This window comes from Lepus europaeus, chromosome 13, assembly GCF_033115175.1.
Source record: "Lepus europaeus isolate LE1 chromosome 13, mLepTim1.pri, whole genome shotgun sequence".
Taxonomy (NCBI): Eukaryota; Metazoa; Chordata; class Mammalia; order Lagomorpha; family Leporidae; genus Lepus; species Lepus europaeus.
In genome coordinates this window covers 80728748-80747092 of record NC_084839.1, presented here as the reverse complement: position 1 = coordinate 80747092, position 18345 = coordinate 80728748, and the positions used below count along the sequence as shown (strand labels likewise).

Genomic DNA, 18345 nt, shown 5'->3' with positions numbered 1-18345 from the left:
AAAAAAAAAAAAAAAAAGATTTATTTATTTGAGAGAGAGAGAGGGAGAGAGGGAGAGAGTTTTTTCTATCCAGTCATTTACTACCTAAATGTCCATAATAGCCAGAGCTAGACTGGGCTGAAGCCAGGAGCCAGGAACTCCACCCGTGTCTTTCACATGGGTGGCAGGAACCCAGGTCCTTGGACCATCACCTGCTGCTTCCCATCCACATTACCAGGACACTGGACTAGAAGCAGAGGTGGGGCTTGATCTCAGGCCCCATCTGGTATGGGATGTGGGGAGTCCAAGCAGTGTCTTCTTCTTCTTCTTTTTTTTAAGATTGATTGATTTATTTGAAAGGCAAAGTTATAGAGAGGCATGGAGAAGTCTCCCATATGCTCTTTCACTCCCCAAATGGCCGCAACAGCTGGAGCTGGGCCGATTCAAAGCCAGGAACTAAGAGCTTATTCTAGGTCTCCCACTCAGGTGTAGGACGGGACTAGAACTGGTGCCCATACCAGATGTCGGCACTGCAGGAGGCAGCTTTACCCACTATGCCACAGCGCTGGACCCATCCCAAGCAGTGTCTTAATCACTGGGCCACCACTCCTGCCTGGATATAATGATTTAAGTAATCCCTATCATTCTAACATTTGGTTCAGTTATACTGTAAATGTAATTGGATATAATAACAACAATGTACAATGCAGATTATAATTAAGAAGCCTTTAGGGACATCCACATCCCAGATATGAGTGCCTGAGTGCAAGTCCCAGCTCCACTCCCAGTTCCAGCTTCCTAGGAGGAAGCAGTAGGTGATGGCTCAAGTAGTTGGGTCCCTGTCAGCCATGTGGGAGACCTGGACTGAGTTTCCGGTTCCTGCTCTTGTGGACATTTGGGGAGTAGGTTGGTGGGTGAATTCTCTCTGTCTGCCTCTTTTTGTCTCTCTGCTTCTCAAACAAATATTTCATATAAAAAGAGGTAAGTTGGGCCCGGCACCATGGCATAGTAGGTAAACCTGCTGCCTGCATCCCCCATGGGTGCTGGTTCAAGTCCCAGTTGTTCCACTTCCAATCCAGCTCTGTGCTATGGCCTGGGAAAGCAGTAGAAGATGGCCCAAGTCCTTGGGCCCCTGAACCCACATGGGAAACCTGGAAGAAGCTCCTGGCTCCTGGCTCCTGGCTCCTGGCTCCTGGCTTCGGATTGGCCTAGCTCCAGCCCTTGAAGCCATTTGGGGAATGAACCAGTGGATGGAAGACTTCTCTCTCTCTCTCTCTCTCTCTCTCTCTGCCTCTCTGTAACTCTGCCTTTCAAATAAATAAATAAATCTGAAAAAAAAACAGAAATAAATTTATTTTGTTGCAAAAATTTTTGGAAATTCATGCATAATTTTCATAATGTACATTTCCCATGGATTTTTTAATGAAAAAAAGTGTTCCTAGATTCTGAAATTTTTTGCATCCCCAAATTCATATTTTCTTATTTGCATATTTATTTTTTAGTTGAGCAGCAAAGAGAGTTAGGAGAAAGAGAGCACTCCCATCTGCTGGTTCATTCTGCCAAAATGTTTATAATGGTCAGGATTGGGTCAGGTTAAACAGGAGGTGGAAACTCAATCCTGGTCTCTCCTGTGGGTGGCAGGAACCCATAACCCATCACTGGGCCATCCCTGGGCCATCACTGCTACCTCTCTACCTCTCAGGGACTGCATTAGCAGGTATCAAGAGTCAGGAGCCAGAGCCAAGAACGGAACCAGGCACTCAGGTATGGGATGCAGGCATCTTAACCACGAGGCTAGATGATTGCTCAAGATTTGGGTTCTAATTCCAATTTTCCACCAACATTTTGAAGTAGCCTCATGTTCCCAAGGTGTATCGTGTGGCCAAATTGCCTTCTAGAAATGTAGGGAAAAGAGTGCAGATTGGTGCCTCCTCACACAGGGCATCAAAGTGTAAGAAAAAGGGGCGCAGAACAGAGAGGAGACAGAATACGAACTAGCAGCCAGACCGAATTTATTCAGAGAAAATAAATCCGCAGAGGTCGACCCACTGCCATCAGGCCCACAGAGCAAACACGAGGCAGAGGCCTGAGCCCCAGCAGGCTGGGCCCTTTTGTATCTTAGGTGGGGTGGGGGTGGGGGTGGGGGTGGGGGGACAGTAGGCAGAGATGGGCTTCTCCATACTGGGTCTTCAGGTTTGGCCCACCTGCTTCCAACCTGGGGAGGACTGCAGGGGTGCGGTGAGGAAAAAATCAGGGTGTGAGACAGAAGTGACCTCCTGAAAGAAGGTGGGGCTAACAGGAAACCTAAAGTGGTGGAGGCTCGTGTCCTTGTTCCATCAAGAAAGACCTCGCTAACCACACATTCTCACTGAGAAGTTCTTGCCTTCCGGCGCCATTCATATCAGGAGACGCTATTTAGGCCACATGAACTTTGAACTTTCTTCTCAGTTGGCTGGAGAAATGTGCACACAAATACAGACCTAGGGTATACGTGTGTGTCTACAGAACGGTCAGCTGGGGTAGGGGGGGTCATCTGAAGAAAGTTCATTGCAGCACAGCGGCCCAGTGAATGGCCGCATGGACAGTCTAGCCCCAGTCCCCGTACCTGGCTTCGTCCTCATCTCCCATTTCCTCCCAAACTCGGCTTCTTGGAGTTGCCTCCACGTGGTGCCTGCTTGCACCTGACCTGCACTGCGTTTGCATTGCTCAGTTAATTTGTGCCCCCAGGCTGGAGTTCCAGGAGGACCAGGAAGCACAACTGCCTCGCCCACCATGGACAGTGCCAGGCACAGAGAGGAGAAGTCTGTGATGGACGCTCGCTGAGAGCCAGAAGTCGGTGAGGAGTTAACCAGACACCTGTAGATCCTACCTGTCTCTGCCTTGGCTCCGTCTCTGTATCCAACGTGTGATAAGTCAGCATTTTCTCTCAAAACCATGCCCTCCTGCTCATCTCGCACGCCCCCTGGCTAGCCCATGTCCCTTGAGCAACCAGCTGACCCTTTGGCCAGGTGCTTTGCTTCCCAGTTTCACTCTCTTGCATGGCTCTGTATTGACCACCGGGATCAGATTCCATGATGCCCCCTGCTTATCAATGTAGAGCTCCTTGTTCCCTCTAGAATCACCGACCTCGGTGCTGCGGAGCTCTGGGGCCCGTCACCACCTTATCTTGACCTTATCTTCCAGGAGAACGCTGCAGCCCTGTTTTGATGACCTATACAAATGAATCAGAATCCTCCCCCGCCCCCGCCCGAGTCACTCTGTTTTTCTGCATCTCTCGGTGGATGCTCTTTCTGCACCTGAAATGCTTCCTCTTCTGCTCCGAGTTTCTATTCTGTTTAAGGCCCCACCTTGTCACCTGCACAGTGAATCTTCCTGTGTCTCTCTAGGCAAGACTCGGGACTACTTCATTTCTAGCCCCACCATTCTTGATTCATAGTGCTACAAAATGTTTCTTTTTTAGCTTTTCTAGAAAGAACAGATCTTTCTTTTCCTTTATTTTGTTGTTACTGTATTTATTTGAAAGACAGAGACAGATAGACAGATAGACAGAGTGATCTTCCATCAGTTGATTCACTCCCTCAAATACCTGCAACAGCTGGGACTGGACCAGGCCAAAGCCAGAAGTCAGGATCCCAGTCTGGGTCTCCTACATGGGTGACAGGAACCCAAACACTTTTGTGTCACCTGTTGTTTCCCAAAGTATGCAATGACAGAAAACTGGAATTGGGAGTGGAGCTGGGACTTCAACCCAGGCTCTCCGATGTGGGCATCCCAAGCAGAGCTTAACCGCTGGGTCAAACACCAGCCCCAGAATATTGTTGCTCGTTCTACAACATGCCGTTGACTGTCAGTGCTTCTTATAAGTGGCGACTTCCTTAAGGGACTTCCTTAAGGGCCAGGACTGTGCTGTCTTCCTATTTCTTGAGCCCAGCAGTATCTGCCACATAGTGTTTGTTGCAGAAACAGCTAAAAGGCTGCATTCCCCAGATGCCTCTGCAGCTAGGTGTGTCCACGTGACTACATTCAGGACACCAAAATGGCCACGGAAGGAGTCTGGGACTTCCGTAAGTTTGCTTACACAGAGGGAAACGCCCTTCTGACTCCTCACCTTTCCTTCTACCTGGAAGGCAAACATGACTGCGACAGCCGGAAAAGCCACATCTAACAACCAGGGACCTCAGGTCCCTGCCGACCACAGAGGTTCCACATGAACCCCGATTTCCCCCACGTTTTCTAGACTTCTTTTACCCTTAAAAGCAATGCAGTGTTTCTGGGTTTTCTTTTTAACATGGTCCTGATTGATTCATACTCCATAAAAGTTTGTCAAATGTAGAGTAACTGCAAAATTAAGTGATTTCCATTTTGTCTTACCTCCTAATGTACTTGGAAATAAGATTTAGCCTGTCACAGCACCACAGGTTCCTTGAATTCTTCAGGTCCCTTTATTTGAGTCTTGGGTCTGTAGTCTATTTATTTTTTAAGATGGATTGATTGATTGATTTGAAAGACAGAGAGAGAGAGAGAAACAATAGCCAGGAGCCAGGAATCCCATCCGAGTCTCCCCCGTGGGTGGCAGACGCCCAAGTTTTTTGGGCATCTTCCACTGCTTTCCCAGGCACATAAGCAAGGAGCTGGAGGCAAAGTGGAGCACCTGGGACTGGAACCAGTGCTCCAATATGGGATGCTGGTGTCACAAACAGTGGCTTAGGTACTTGTCTTTGCTTATATTTTATGAACTTTGTAAAGTTGATTTAAATTCGTTTAAGATGTAAGTAAAATATAAATTCCTCTCAAAAATCAGCTTGCGATTTAAAAGTCAGGCAATTAAAGCTGGAAGTCCAAAAGCGGGGAACAGTAGAGTCACGCCTGAAGCCCGCAATCCTGGGCTCTGTTCACCCAGCCCTGCCCCCACTGGCTGCCTAGGCGGCCCTCTGCTCAGGGTTTCTCAACACCACTCAGGGTGACACAATGCAGGGCAAGAGCACACACCCCCAGAGGAGGTTTAGTGTTGGTAAGTGGATGCGGCAGACGCTGGTAGAAGGCCAAGCAAGGGGGAGAGAGAGGTGGTGAGCAGGTCAACTGGTGAAGCTCGTACAGGCTCAGAAACCAGGCAGGTGCCTGCTACATGGGTGAGAAGCCCATGGCCCAGGGATGGGAAGTGAAGTGCCTGAGATCATGACGCTGACGTGGAGCGTAACCCATTAAGTCCCAAGTTTTCAATTCTGTAAATATTTTAGTGACATAATATTTGTTTCAAAATTACCTTAAGTGTTTTATTTGTTGCTCAGCTGAAGCTTGTATACATTGAGGATGATGGAACATAATGGATATAAGCAAAAGGGGGTGTATTAGAACGCACGATGGCTCTGGCTCCCAGGAAGGGTTCTGTGCTCTCCACTCCTGCTATGGAGGGTCAGGAGTGGTGTATCACAGACCACATCCTGTTCCCTCCCCCAGCCTCCCAATCATCCCAATGGATTAGGTTTTCCTTCTATTAATCTCCGAATTACTGAAGTCATGGTTTCCTTTGCTGGCTGTCTATGCACTTGTTGTTCGTTCAGCTTTCCCCTAGAGTGGTATAAATCTCCTCTCGCTAGGTTCAGAAGCAGTGAGTGTTGCATCCGTTTCATCATCTTGAAGAACTCTCTCCCAGGGCCTTTGACCTGCTCCCATCTGCTCAGGCCTGCTGGGCGAGGTGGTCCTGTGATCTCACTCGGTCACCATCGTGGGGATTTCTTGTCTGCACGCACATTTGAAAGTGGAGCACGGCACAGCTCCTTGAAAGCCCCATGTGCATCTGTGGGGCTTGTTAGCTGGAGACTTTACACAGTGATCTGGCTGGGCCAACTCATTGGGAAACCTCTGATGCCAGTATCTGTAGAGCCTTTTTTGGGCAGGCTTACTCAGACTTCCCAGAAACGTGTCTTCCAATCTCCCACCCAGAAAGAATAGGTCTGCCAGCCAGAGCTCTGGTTGCTGAGTGGGGGAGGAGAGCCATAGGCAGCCTCATTTAGTGTGTCGTGGACCCTATTCCTATGCCCTCAACTGTGACTGATGTCTCCCAGGCTAGAAAAATCCGTTTTATCGTCTCCTAGCGGGAGTCTGTAGTGTCGTTTGTTGATGGGGAACAGTGACAACCACTCACTGAAGGACAGTGGGGGAGGGATTAGGGCACCTACCTGCTGGTTAAACAGACACTTAACTAGCTTCCTGTTTTTAGATCCAGTTCTTCTTCCTCTTCCTCTTCCTCCTCTTCCTCTTCTTTTGAGAGGCAGAGAAACAAAGAGAGAGAAAGAGTGAGCGATCTCATCTGCTGGTTTGCTCCCTACATGTCTGCAACAGCTGGGGCTGGGACAGGCTAAAGCCGGAAGCCAGGCACTCAGTTCAGGGCGCCACATGGTGCCAGGCACTCCACCACGTGAGCTCCTCAGAGTCTGCATCTGGAGCCGGGAGCTGAGCCGGGTATTGAACCTCGGCACTCCGATATGGTTCCTGGGCATCCTAAGTGGAGTCTTAGGTGCTAGGCTGCGTGCACACCCCTTTAGGCCCATCTTCTGCCTTACTTCACGTGATACCTGGTGCCTCCGATTGCCTGCCTTCGGGAGGGTCTGTGGTGTACATGAGTTGCTTCTTGGTTTTTCCTACAGCCAACAGGATTCAGCCTGTCTTCTTGGATCTTTTAACTCAGTTACCACTCATTTCCACCTTCCAAAATTCTGTTGCTATGTCTCCTCCCAGGTTTCCTTCATTCTTATTCATTTATGCCTATTTCCAAATTCCTCTCTCATCATTTTTAGTGAATTCCAAGATTGATACTACTCAATTTTCTGCTTCCTTTCTGTCACTGCCTTGAATTTTGTGTGGAGAAATACAATTCTATTCTCTCTGTGGAAGCCACTCATTGGTCCAATTTTAGTCAGGTGTGCCCACTAGACCAATTAATTTTGGCAAAGGAAGTAGAGTTCCATGGTTGGTCTGGGAGTAGACCCTGATGCGGTGGGGGGACTAGAGTTGGCAAATTTGACAGCTCCTAGGGTCAGAGAGATGGGGAAGCACACTTCCTAGAAAGATAGTCCCTTAGGTTTGAATATAGTTAGAAAACAGGAGATTGAAATCTATGGATTCCGAATCCAAGTTCAGGGCTCTTTCTAGTCTCCCTGTCTTGCTGCTTAGCCACAGTGAGGACCAGAATAAGGAGGGAGCACAGAGAGGACAAAGGCCGCTCGTTCCTGGGATAAGGGCTGGACGGCCACAGGAAACTCCTGGTTGTCCACTGCTACTGACTGGATGAGGAAGACGACAGGGCCTCCCTGTGACTGGCTGTGCAATCCTATTTGGAAATATTATTGAGTTTAAAATCGAGAGCCAAGTCCAACTGACCTCTTGCCTCAAAGCCCCCTCCATGAGGGCCAGGAGGAAGCCACTGTGCCTGAGAGGGATCACAGTTTGAGAATCTGGTCAAATACCCTCTCCTGGGAACTTATCCGGCTGCATGGGTGGACAGGGGTGTTCCCAATCATATAATCCTCAGTTGTCTAACAGATCCAGAAGTTACAGCTATATGAGTATCTCTCCACTCTCTTCCCCTATCTGCCCGCTCTGGTGAACCTCAGTCCACACTTCCACCAGCCTAAGGGACAGATCCACCCTCTTGCCCCTCCAAAGTTGGCCCCAAAGTTCAGACTTCATCATTCTTGCTCCCCCTAGGCTTGAAACATAGGAATTATTTTCCACTTCCACCCGCCACTTGGCATGGGTACCCCGTGAGTCACCACAGCGTAGTCCCTGGCTGCTGATAACGGCTTTCACACTCATCCCATTGTCTCTGGCACTGAGGTGGCTGTGGGTGTAAGCCTGCCACACAGAGCAGGCAGAATGGAGCCCCACCTGGAACAGGCTGGCGTCAGCACAGACGTCTGTTACAAACATCAGAAGCGATTTGTGTTGTGGGGCCAACAGGAGATGGAAAGACATGATTAAGGCCAATGCCAGCTGCTCAGGGTTCGGTGGACCAGATAATCAGGACAAGCCTAAGGACTGAAGTCAGGAGCCAAGCGCAGAAGTGGTGGGGGCTTACAGGACACAGCGTGGGACTGTCCTCCACGGACAAAGCTGTGCTCGCTGAAGCTGAGGGTGATAATCCCCTGGAAAGGCCCAGCTCTGTATTCTCTTATGTGTGTCACAGTCAGGCTTCATGGAAATGCGTGCCCCCAATGCATTCTCTTTCCAACCTCCTGCCTCCACCCGTCTGCGGTGACCTCGTACTTGACTGACATTTGGAAACAGCCTCTCTTAGCAGTCTCCCTTCTAGGTATCAGACCACTACGCTTTGAACCCCGGGGCGTCTGGAGGAAAAACAAGTGACAGTTATCGTACACCTGCTGAGCCAGCCAAACCCTTTGTATATTTTATTTTTATCACATGCATCCTGGCAACAACACTTGAGATAGATGGTCAGTCTGACATCTGCTAAGTGTCTTTGGTTTCTGTTATATTTTCATGCATGCTAGCTCATGTGATCCTGTGATAACCAGTGAAATGGCTGAGCCCTGTCTGGTGGGTGAGAAAACTGGAACCTAAAGAGACGAAAGTAACCGCCCAAAGTCACCATGTCCTCATTACTGAAAATATGGTCCACCCACGTCGCCTTAGAGCTTGTTAGAAACATAGGACCGGGGCTGGCAGGGCACAGTGGGTTGAGCCGCTGCCTGGGAGGCCAGCTTCCAATATGAGCACTGGTTCAAGTCCTGAGTGCTCCACTTCTGATCCAGCTCCTTGCTAACGGACCTGGAAAAGCAGAGGAAGTTGGGAACCTGCCACCCACATGGGAAACCCTGATGCAGTTTCTGGCTCTTGGCTTCTGCCTGGTCCAGCATTGGCTATTGTGGCCATTTAGGGAGTGAACCAGCAGATGGAAGAGATCTGACCCTGCCCCCTGTAACTCTGCCTTTCAAATAAATAAAATAAATCTTAAAAAAAAAAAAAAAAAGGAAAGAAAGAAAAAAACCAAGTCTGTACCTATACCTATGCAGTATGGATGCAACCATCATAGCACTATTGATTTTCTATGCAGTCTTGGTTGAATCCACAGAATAGAGTTCATGCATAGCAAGAGATAACAGTATTTTGAAGGTAGAACCAAGAGTATTTGCAGATAGAGTGAATGTAGATTGTGGGTAAAAGAAACATGTCAAGGAAGAGATCCTGGTCTGAGCATCGGAAGGCTGAGGTGTCATTCGTCGAGCTAAGGAAGGCTGTAGACAGGGCAGGAGTGGGTGGAAAGTGAAGGTGTGGTTTTGGATAGCACGTTGGCAATGTCTTTCAGACATCGGGTCAAGGTGGTGAACTGAATAGGCAGCTGAGTATTGAAGGAGGAAGAGACGTCAGCTTTGCAGCAGTCAGCACAGGGAGATGGATCAAAGCCGTGAACCTGAGGGAGGCCATCTAGCTTGTGAGCAAGGAAAAAGAAAAGAACTCAGGCCTGGGCTCACCCAGGTTTCAACACCAGGAAGATGAAGAGCAATCAGAAAAGGACGTGGAGAAGAGGGGAGTCCCAGAAGCCATGTGAGGGTGCGTTTGGTAAACGTGAAGCCCCGTGTCGCTGTTGCTAGGGTTGCTGACGGACAGGCTGGTAGTGGGAGGTTCCTCTGGAGGAAGATGTCATCATGACAACATACAGGCTGCCATGTTTAATGGCCAATGGTTGAACCAAGCAATTCCATCCGATCTGGTGCAGAAGTCATTCTCTCCCCCCAGGTGGGTTTATCCTGACACACACAGCCTCCTGCAGTCAGGAGGGAAGAAAGTAAGGGGGGTGGAGTGGGGGCCACACAGAGCATCAGGCAGGCGGGCGGGATCCGGCTGTGGCCTAGGCAGCCTATTTAGGTGCCTTCCTGGTGAATCCCTGGCCCAGCAGGATGGTGACGCCTCAAGCAGAATGAGGAAGAAGGAAGGGCAGCCAGCTGTTGGAGCAGACGAGCGCTTTTGGGAGTGTACGATTTCCAGGTGGCGGTGGAACGCCCACGTGTGGCCTCCAGATGCCTTCTCTGTGACCCACGACCTGCTGCGCCTTCGCTCCGCCGTTCCCTCAGCCTTCTCCATGGCCAGGGATAGCCCTGACTCCCTCCTGTCCTCTTTGCAGAAGTTGGCAGCTCTCTGGTCCACGGGCCTCTCTCCCTGGGGCTCCTCACCCCCACCCCAGACCTGAGCTTGAATTCACGAAAGAGGCACTGAAACAAGGAAAAAGCCTCCCGCCTCGTTCCTGCCGCCTCACTAACCCGGCCCAGCGCACACCCTCTGAAGCCACAGCCCTTCCTCCTCAGCCTGTTTCCTGAGCACCTAATCCTTCTGCACTCTGACTTTCAGAGGGACACCTGCTTATTGAACTTAGCCCGGACATCAAAGGCAGAAAGGGAGGGTAGATGACCGGTCGCCCCAGCATCCCCCCAGGGATCGAGGTGGTGGAGTGAGGAACGAGTGGCTGGTGGCAGGGGACAGGGATCACCGAGAAGTCACCCCTGCCGCTGCTGTGCGCGTTGCGTTTCAAGGAGGCACAGTCTCTTTTTGCCATTCGCTTGTAATCAGCAACACTCTGTACAGTTCACGGGCAAGGAACAGAATGTTTCGCCACAGGGATTATCCTGCCCCTAGGGAGCAGCCCACGGCCTTGGCCTCCTGGACGGCGTTGACTGAGCCAACTGTGGGAAACAGGACGAGTGAGGCCCGGGGCTGTGGGCCAGTGAGTGTGGGCGTCTCAGACGTGAGTGCGACCAGATAGAAGCCTCGGGTGCACCTGGAAGAACCACAGACTCACTCTCTCTTTCCTCCGTTCAGCCAACATTGCTGCCCCCGCCACAGACCGGCTGCTCAGGGGCTCAGCTCAGAGTTCAGCTCACGGGAAGAAGGGGTGGGGAGGGGGTTGACAGAGGAACAAGGGTCCTTGATCCTGTCCTTGAAATGTCCATAGAGGAGCATGGAGAGGTGTTTTAAGAACTGGAGGTCATTTACGCAGCACAGAGAAAATATGAGGGAGTGGGTGATGGTCTGGGAAAACTGGGGGTGCCCTAGCCAGTCGTGTGACCTTGGGTCGGGTCTCCTTAATGTCAGCTTCCCTAAGAAACAAGGCAAATGCCATCTGTTCTCTTTGCTTGTGCCTTGGCATCCAGTGTCGTAACAGGTGGAGGGGCGTGGAGGTTGGGGCGGGGGGAGGAGAGTTTATCCCTGGTCATTTCCTACTCATTCCCAAGGAATGTTCACAGCGGAGGTACGTGTCCTCCCTCACCCCAAGCAGATAGTTAGGCACGATGTGACCTTGCTGTGTGTCCCCAGGAAATCCGAAATCCAGCAGTTGCTCTAGCCTCTATCTGGAGAGTCACAGGGAGCCCCGTGACACCGCTGGCCTCTGGGGAGGAGGACAGAGCAGCTGAGCAACCCACGTGGGAGGCAGAGTTGCTTTCCTTTTTAGTATACTCTTTAGAGCCTGTTAGACGTATTGCCATGTGATTGTACAAATAACAGACAGAATTCGAACGTGAAAACGTTGTCCAGGGGGAAGGGAGAAATGGGGGAGACAGATGAGTGGGTACTGAGCTCCTGGCAGAAAGGAGTAAGAAGTTCTGGGATTCCAGTGCACAGTAGGGTGGCTCCAGCCACTGATAGTGTGAATAGGTTTTTGAAAACTAGAGGGAAGGATTTTGAATGCTTTCACCATAAAGAAATGACGTTTGCAGAGACATTTTTGCCTTGATTTGAGCATGATATCATGTATTGAAATATTACCTGATACTCCATAAAGGTGTACAGTTTTTATGTACCAGTGAATAAAATGTTGTTGTTGTTGTTTTGAAAGTGATTCTGGTGGCTCTAGGGATTGGTTCAAGGTCAGGGAGGGGCCACTAGCTGGGCTTTCTTTCTTTAGATCCCTTCTCTGACCCTGAGGGGCTGGTGAGAAGATAGCAGGTTGGGCCTGCTGTGGCCCCTACAGCTGGGGTATCTTATCCCTGTCCTGCCAGTGGGCCTCCAACTCCACCATAGGCCGCCCTGCCAGGATGAGAGGCTGACTCTGGGAGCAGCAGGTGCAGCTGGCACAGGCTGTACCCTCCACACAGGGCACTGTGTGCTTACTTGCTAATAAACCTGGACAGCCTGAACTCACCAGCCTCAGAAATTGCATCAGCTGCCAGAGCTGTGATGGGAGGGTGGGAGGGTGGGCGAGGGGTCATGAGAGTGGGTGTAGGGCCACCCCCAGGAGGGTCAGACATGGCTGAGGACAAAGGGGGCAGACGTCAGAGGGACACCGGTGATGGCCACTGCTGCTGGGCCTGGGCTGGAAGCGGAGGGGCCCACCATGAAGCCAGCCTCTGCCCTTAGCCCTGCTGGTGCCAGCCTGAACTTGGTGTGAGCGATGAGCCTTCTGTCGAGCAAAGTACTCCCAATGCTCCTAGGAGCCCTCCTACAGACCCAGGTGCTCCCCTGAGTGGCTCCGGTCCCCTCCCCGACAGGCATGGCCCCAGCATGCCCGAGCTCCAAACCTGTGAGTCCTGGCCTCCCAGCCTCCCCCACCCTTTCCCCAGCTGGCCACGAGAAACATTCCTTTCCACCCCTCTGCCTCAACTGGATCTCCAGCAACAGGCGAGCCTGCCCAGCACACGCTTGTGGGGCAGGATGAAGGGAGCGTGAGGATGAGCAAAAACCCTGCGGCTGTGACTCCTGCTTCTGCCGCGTCCACTCCCCGGGCCTCGGCTTCCCCGTCTAGAGCCTGCCAATAGCACGGCACTGTCACCCGGAGCCCCTGAAGCACTGCTTAATCCTGAGAGCGCTTTGTAAGAGGCGGCTCACACGCAGTATCGTCATTTAGTTATTACCTGCCAAGTCCTTACTGCTGGGCTGTTGGTAGACGGACGCTGAACGCACAGTGGTCCTGGGCTGGGGACACCTTGAGGGCAAGCGATTTGCTGTGGGCCCTACCTTGGTCCCTGGCATCAGAAGTAAGAGAGGCCAGCAGGTGGAGGAAGGCCCCACCTCCTGGAGGGTGCCCAGGGGGCTGTCTGACCTCTCCCTGAAGAGGAAATGGGCTGCCATGGACAGAACTGAGGGTCAGAGCCTGAAGCATGGCTCAAGTCCTCCATTTTTCCTGGACAGGTTCCCCAGGGGGTGGGGAGGGCCCCTGGGTTCCGGCGCAGGAGAGTAGAGTTGACTCAGAAGTCCCCATGGAGGAGCCGGTGTTGCGGTGCAGTGGGTGAAGCTGCCACTTGGGATGCCACATCCCATATCAGAGCACGTGGTTTGGGTCCTGGCTACTCTGCTTGTGATCCAGCTTCCTGTTAACGCACCTAAGGCGGCAGCAGATGATGGCTAAAGTACTGGGGACCTCCCCCACCCCCACCCCCAACCTCATGAGAAACCCAGATGGAGTTCCAGGTGTTTGGCTTTGGCCTGGCCCTGCCTCAGCTGTTGCAGGCATTTGGGGAGCAAACAAGCAGATGGAAGATTGACTGATCTCTCTTTTCCCCCAACCCCTCTAAATCTGCCCTTCAAATAAGTAGTTGTCTAAAAAAGAAAGAAAGAGAGAGAGAGAGAGAGAGAGAGAGAGAGAAAGAAAGAAAGAAAGAAAGAAAGAAAGAAAGAAAGAAAGAAAGAAAGAAAGAAAGAAAGACATGCTCAAGGATACCCCAGCCCTAAGACAGCTCGCGTCCAGAACCCGGGTTGCCAGGCTGTGCTATCAGAGGAATGGAGCCGGGACTCAGCAGGTTGAGGCAGGGGGTGGCAGTGAACAGATGTGTTTTCCAGGGTGGATGGGTATGAGAGGCCCCAAGTGCTGGGGACAGGCTGAGCTCAGCCACCACAGGCCTTGCATCAGCTGCAGGGCCAGCTGCCAGGCCTTGGGAATTCAGCAGGAGACTCCCAGGAGCTCCCTGGCCTTGCTTCTGGCTCTCAGGGAGAGGGTGGCAAAGAGGAGCAGGCAAGCCCAGGGCTCGGCAGCCACTCCATTCCCAGGCCTCCCAGCTGCCCCAGCTCCCAGCTTCAAGAGCGTGCACAGCTGGGGTCCTGGCCCGCACCCAGCCTGCCCAAGGTCTCTTTATTGGAAGCCTTCCGAAAGGCAGAGCCGGCTTCTCCCAGGAGGATCTGGGAAGTGGGGGCCCAAGCAGGGACACTTGCAACGTGGCTTTGGCTTAGGACTGTTGCATCTGAGACCAGAAGGTGACAGGGGATTCCCAGAAATGACATCTGGTTCTGCTGGTGTTTGGGATCTACAGCGGCCCTGCTGGCGACTCCCCTGTCCCGGATTCTCCGGGGATACAGACGTTTATATGCGTGGGGGAGAGGAGTCTGCTTATGTGCGTGGGGGAGAGGAGTCTGCTCCAAGCGTGTGACTGCAGGAACAGTTCCCCGGGGCCACTCTCTTCCTGGAGCCTCTCCGCAGGGCAAGTTGAGCTCAGAGGCTGAGTCAGGCCACTCTTCGGTGGACCTCTGTGGGTCCTCACACCCCTAGCCAGTGTTCTCGGGCCAGCCTCCTGCTCCAGGCCCCCAAGAGGAACCCCAAGAGGGGAGCAAGAACTGGGGAGCAAGAACCCAGAACCCATGGGGAGCTGGGGCCCTCAGTCCTGGGCCAGTCATCACTTAAGGTTTCTGCCCTCAGCCTGCAAGTCTCTCCCTCAATTCCTTTTCTTCTCCGGCTGAACTGATCCATACCCCTCCCCCATCCAGAGACTGCTCTTGAGGCCTTAACTTCCTGTCTCTAAGGGAGGACACAGGACGAGGTGCCCAGTGGCTCTCCAGTTCAGGGAGCCCATGTTATTCTCCGGCCACACGTCCATCACCTCCCATGCTCTCTCCCCAACCAGCCCTCACCCTGGTGTTTGTTGTCCTGCCTGCCCTTCTGTCTTTTTTGCTCCCAGGCCCTAGAGGAGGTTGGTGCCAATCTGTGTCTGATCCCAGGACAAACACCAGGTAGGCTGTGTGAAGCCCACGCCCACCTTTTATAAGCTCTGTCTCCTGGCTAATCATTTAACCCCGGGGTGCCTCACCGAGGAGCACATCTCCCCAGAGGGCACACAGCCAACCTAGTGGGGCAGAGCACGGAGGGAGGGTGCGGGGAGACGCAGCCCAGGGACAGTGCTGGGAATACCAGAGTTGGGAAGACCCCCCAGGGGACCGCTAAGCCAATCATCGAGCCCCTCTCATCCTACGACCAATCATCGAGCCCCTCTCATCCTACGGCCCAGCAGAATCAAGTACATTAGGCCCTCTGTATCTGTCCGTGCCACAACCGTGGGGTTGAGAAAATATAAGAAACAAAAATTGCATCTGTAATGAACATGCAAGCTTTCTTTCTTGCTATTATTAACATCAAAAAAAAAAAAAGAGAGAGAGAGAGAGAGAGAGAAACAACTTGATTTCAAAGGAAGCCCTTTAAATGGAATAATTTTGCTTATGGAAATGCTCACTTCAGCAGTGGTGGATTTTGGGTTTTTTTTTTTTCCTTTTTTCTCATCATGGTCTACAGGTGGTCTGAGGTCCAATTTGGAAGCCACTGTCCTGGTGTCTTTCTGCTCCCACTGGACCCCTCCTCAACAGGTTTTATTTTTAAATTGTTTAAAAAAGATTTATTTATTTGAAAGCCAGAGTTACACAGGGAGAGGAGAGGCAGAGAGAGAGGTCTTCCTTCCGTTGGTTCACTCCCCAACTGGCCGCAACGGCCGGAGCTGTGCTGATCCGAAGCCAGGAGCCAGGAGCCTCCTCCGGGTCTCCCACGTGGGTGCAGGGGCCCACCAGGCCATAGCAGAGAGCTGGATTGAAGTGATGCCAGCACTTCAGGCCAGGGCTTTAAACCACTGTGCCACAGTGCCAGCCCCCTTATTTTTAAATTTTAAAACTCAACAGGATTTATTTTTAAATTTTTAAAAAGAATTATTTATTTATTTGAGAGGCAGAGTTACAGAGAGAGAGGGAGAGACAGAGAGAGAGAGAGGCCTGCAGCGCCGGGCATCTTCCAGTTGGCCACAACCTTGGCGGGAGCTGGGCCAATCCAAAGCCAGGAGCTTCTTCCGGGTCTCCCACATGAGTGCAGGGGCCAAAACACTTGGGCCATCTTCCACTGCTTTCCCAGGCCATAAAATGGGAGCTGGATTGGAAGTGGAGCAGCCAGGACTTGAACCCATGTCCATATAGGATGCAGTGGCGCAAGCAGAGGCTTAGGCTACTACACCGCAGCGTTGGCCCCTCTTTTTATTTTTTTTTAAACAGGAAAGAAAGAAAGAAAGAAAGAAAGGAAGGAAGGAAGGAAGGAAGGAAGGAAGGAAGGAAGGAAGGAAGGAAGGAAGGAAAAGAAGAGAAGAGAAAAGAAAAGAAAAGAAAAGAAAAGATCCAGGAGGTCAAAAGCCTTTTATAGGGTTTTCAAATAAGTGAAAAATAAAAAAAATATTTTTTAAAAATGAAGAGATTGAGATTATGATTAAACAGGAAGTGAGCAAGTGAGGCAGAATCAAACTTGAGACCTTCTACCCATGTTTTTGTCCAAAGCCAGCTGCCTCTTCAGAAACCAAAGCCAAAAATGTGCTGGATGGTTGTTTAGACACACTCTGAGGCCCAGCAGGTGCAGCTGTGCTCAGCCATGGCTTTCAAACCCTTCCCAGTTCCACACCGCCTCAGTTCCCCTCGCCCTACAGGCCTTCCCTGGACAACAGACATATCAAAATGAGCATCTGTCATGCAGGGGCTTCTTCACCAAATGACTTTTCTAAGTTCCTTCATGCCCCAGAGGGTAACCTTGCCTAGAATCTTCTAGAATCTGGCCTGTTGGCTGGGAGGAAATGGGGATAGGGTCCTTAAGAGGAACACTAGCACGGTCAGAAAACAAGGAACATCATCTCTTGCCTGATTGATGGAAATGCCTGCACCCCTAACGGTTCTCCTTGCCTCTGGGTGCCTTTTTGGCCCCTGCAGCACTACACAACTAGAGCGACACCTTAAAATGCCATCCCCTGGGGCCGGCGCTCTGGAGCAGCAGGTTAAAGCCCCAGCCTGCAGCGCCGGCATCCCTTATAAACACCTGTTCGAGTCCCGGCTGCTCCTCTTCCAATCCAGCTCTCTGCTATAGCCTGGGATGGCCCAAGTCCTTGGGCCCCTGCACCCATGGTGGGAGACCCGGAAGAAGCTCCTGGCTCCTGGCTTCGGATCAGCACAGCCATTTTGGGGGTGAACCAGCGGATGGAAGACCTTTCTCTCTGTCTCTACCTCTCTAATTCTTTCAAATAAGTAAATAAAAAATAAATCTTAAAATAAATAAAATGCCATCCCTCCTGCACCACACCCCTGCTCAGAACCTTAGTGACTCCCCATTACCTACACTCCTTATAGGGACCATCCAAGCTTCTGCAGACCCAGCCCTTCCCCAGCTCTGATTCGCTACTGCCCTCTATACACACACACACACACACACACACACCCCTTAGGACAACAGCCACTAGCTAAATATGGCTAGTTAAATTTAAATGAATTAAATTACTAACAAACAGTTCAGTTCCTCAGCCATCCTGGCCACATGGCAAGTGCTCCCTAACCTCTTGCGGCTGGCGGCTACTGTACTGGACAATGCAGAAACAGGTTTCTATCGCCACATAAAGCTCTGTTGGATAGCACGGCTTGTACTTTTAACAAAGGACGTCTTGATAAACGAATGTTACCAGCTTAGAGGAATCCAGGATAGACTTGACCTATTGTGGTGAATCTTTCAACAAATATTCGCCACCCACAGTCCTCTGGGCCGGAATTCACAAAAGTGGGCAGTGGCGGCCGCTGGTCCTAGGAGTGAAAAGGCAGCTGTAAGGGATTGCCCAAGGTGCCTATGCCCAAACTGGGGGGCCGGGGGCGGCTCCTGGAACCGGGAGTCTCGATGCTGAGCCCTGGGGTCCTAATGATGTATCGGCCCCACCGCCTGGCCAGCGCCTCCCCGGGGCGGGGCTGGGGAGGAACTGAGGCTACCTTCTGGAAGTGAGTCCCAGTCGGCCATGAACCCCAGAGCTCTGGCCCTTGCTCTCCCAGCACAGGCGTCACGGTCAGTGAAGACAGGCCTCAAGGCCTTTGTGGCCGCAGGGCAGAAAACTCCCGCAGGGAAGTCCAAGGCCGGTGAGGGGTGCAACAGGTCTCACTGTACCCTGAGCCCCGCAGCAGCCACAGCCACTGGTTCCTGCCAGGGGAAGCCGGGGAAGGAGGCAGGAGAGAGGCTACGCCCACCGAGGCCCGGAGGGCGTCAGGACTGCGCTAACACGGCCGCGGGAGGGTCTTGGGGGTCTCCGGTCCGCCTGCTTCTACGAGACGCAGACGCTAATCCCCTCCTCGCCCTCCCGGCCCAGCCATCCGGCCCTT

The 18345-nt window shown here is 51.9% G+C and overlaps 1 long non-coding RNA gene across 1 annotated transcript; it reads right to left on the bottom strand.

Annotated features, from left to right (window-relative positions):
• Positions 1-6189: 6189 nt before the first annotated feature.
• LOC133772217 (uncharacterized) lies at positions 6190-18312 on the bottom strand. Its single transcript, XR_009867764.1, has 3 exons — positions 17962-18312; positions 17664-17781; positions 6190-6240 (listed from the first exon to the last, which is right to left on the bottom strand). It is a non-coding gene; the product is annotated as an uncharacterized LOC133772217 (long non-coding RNA).
• Between the last annotated feature and the right edge of the window lie 33 nt (positions 18313-18345).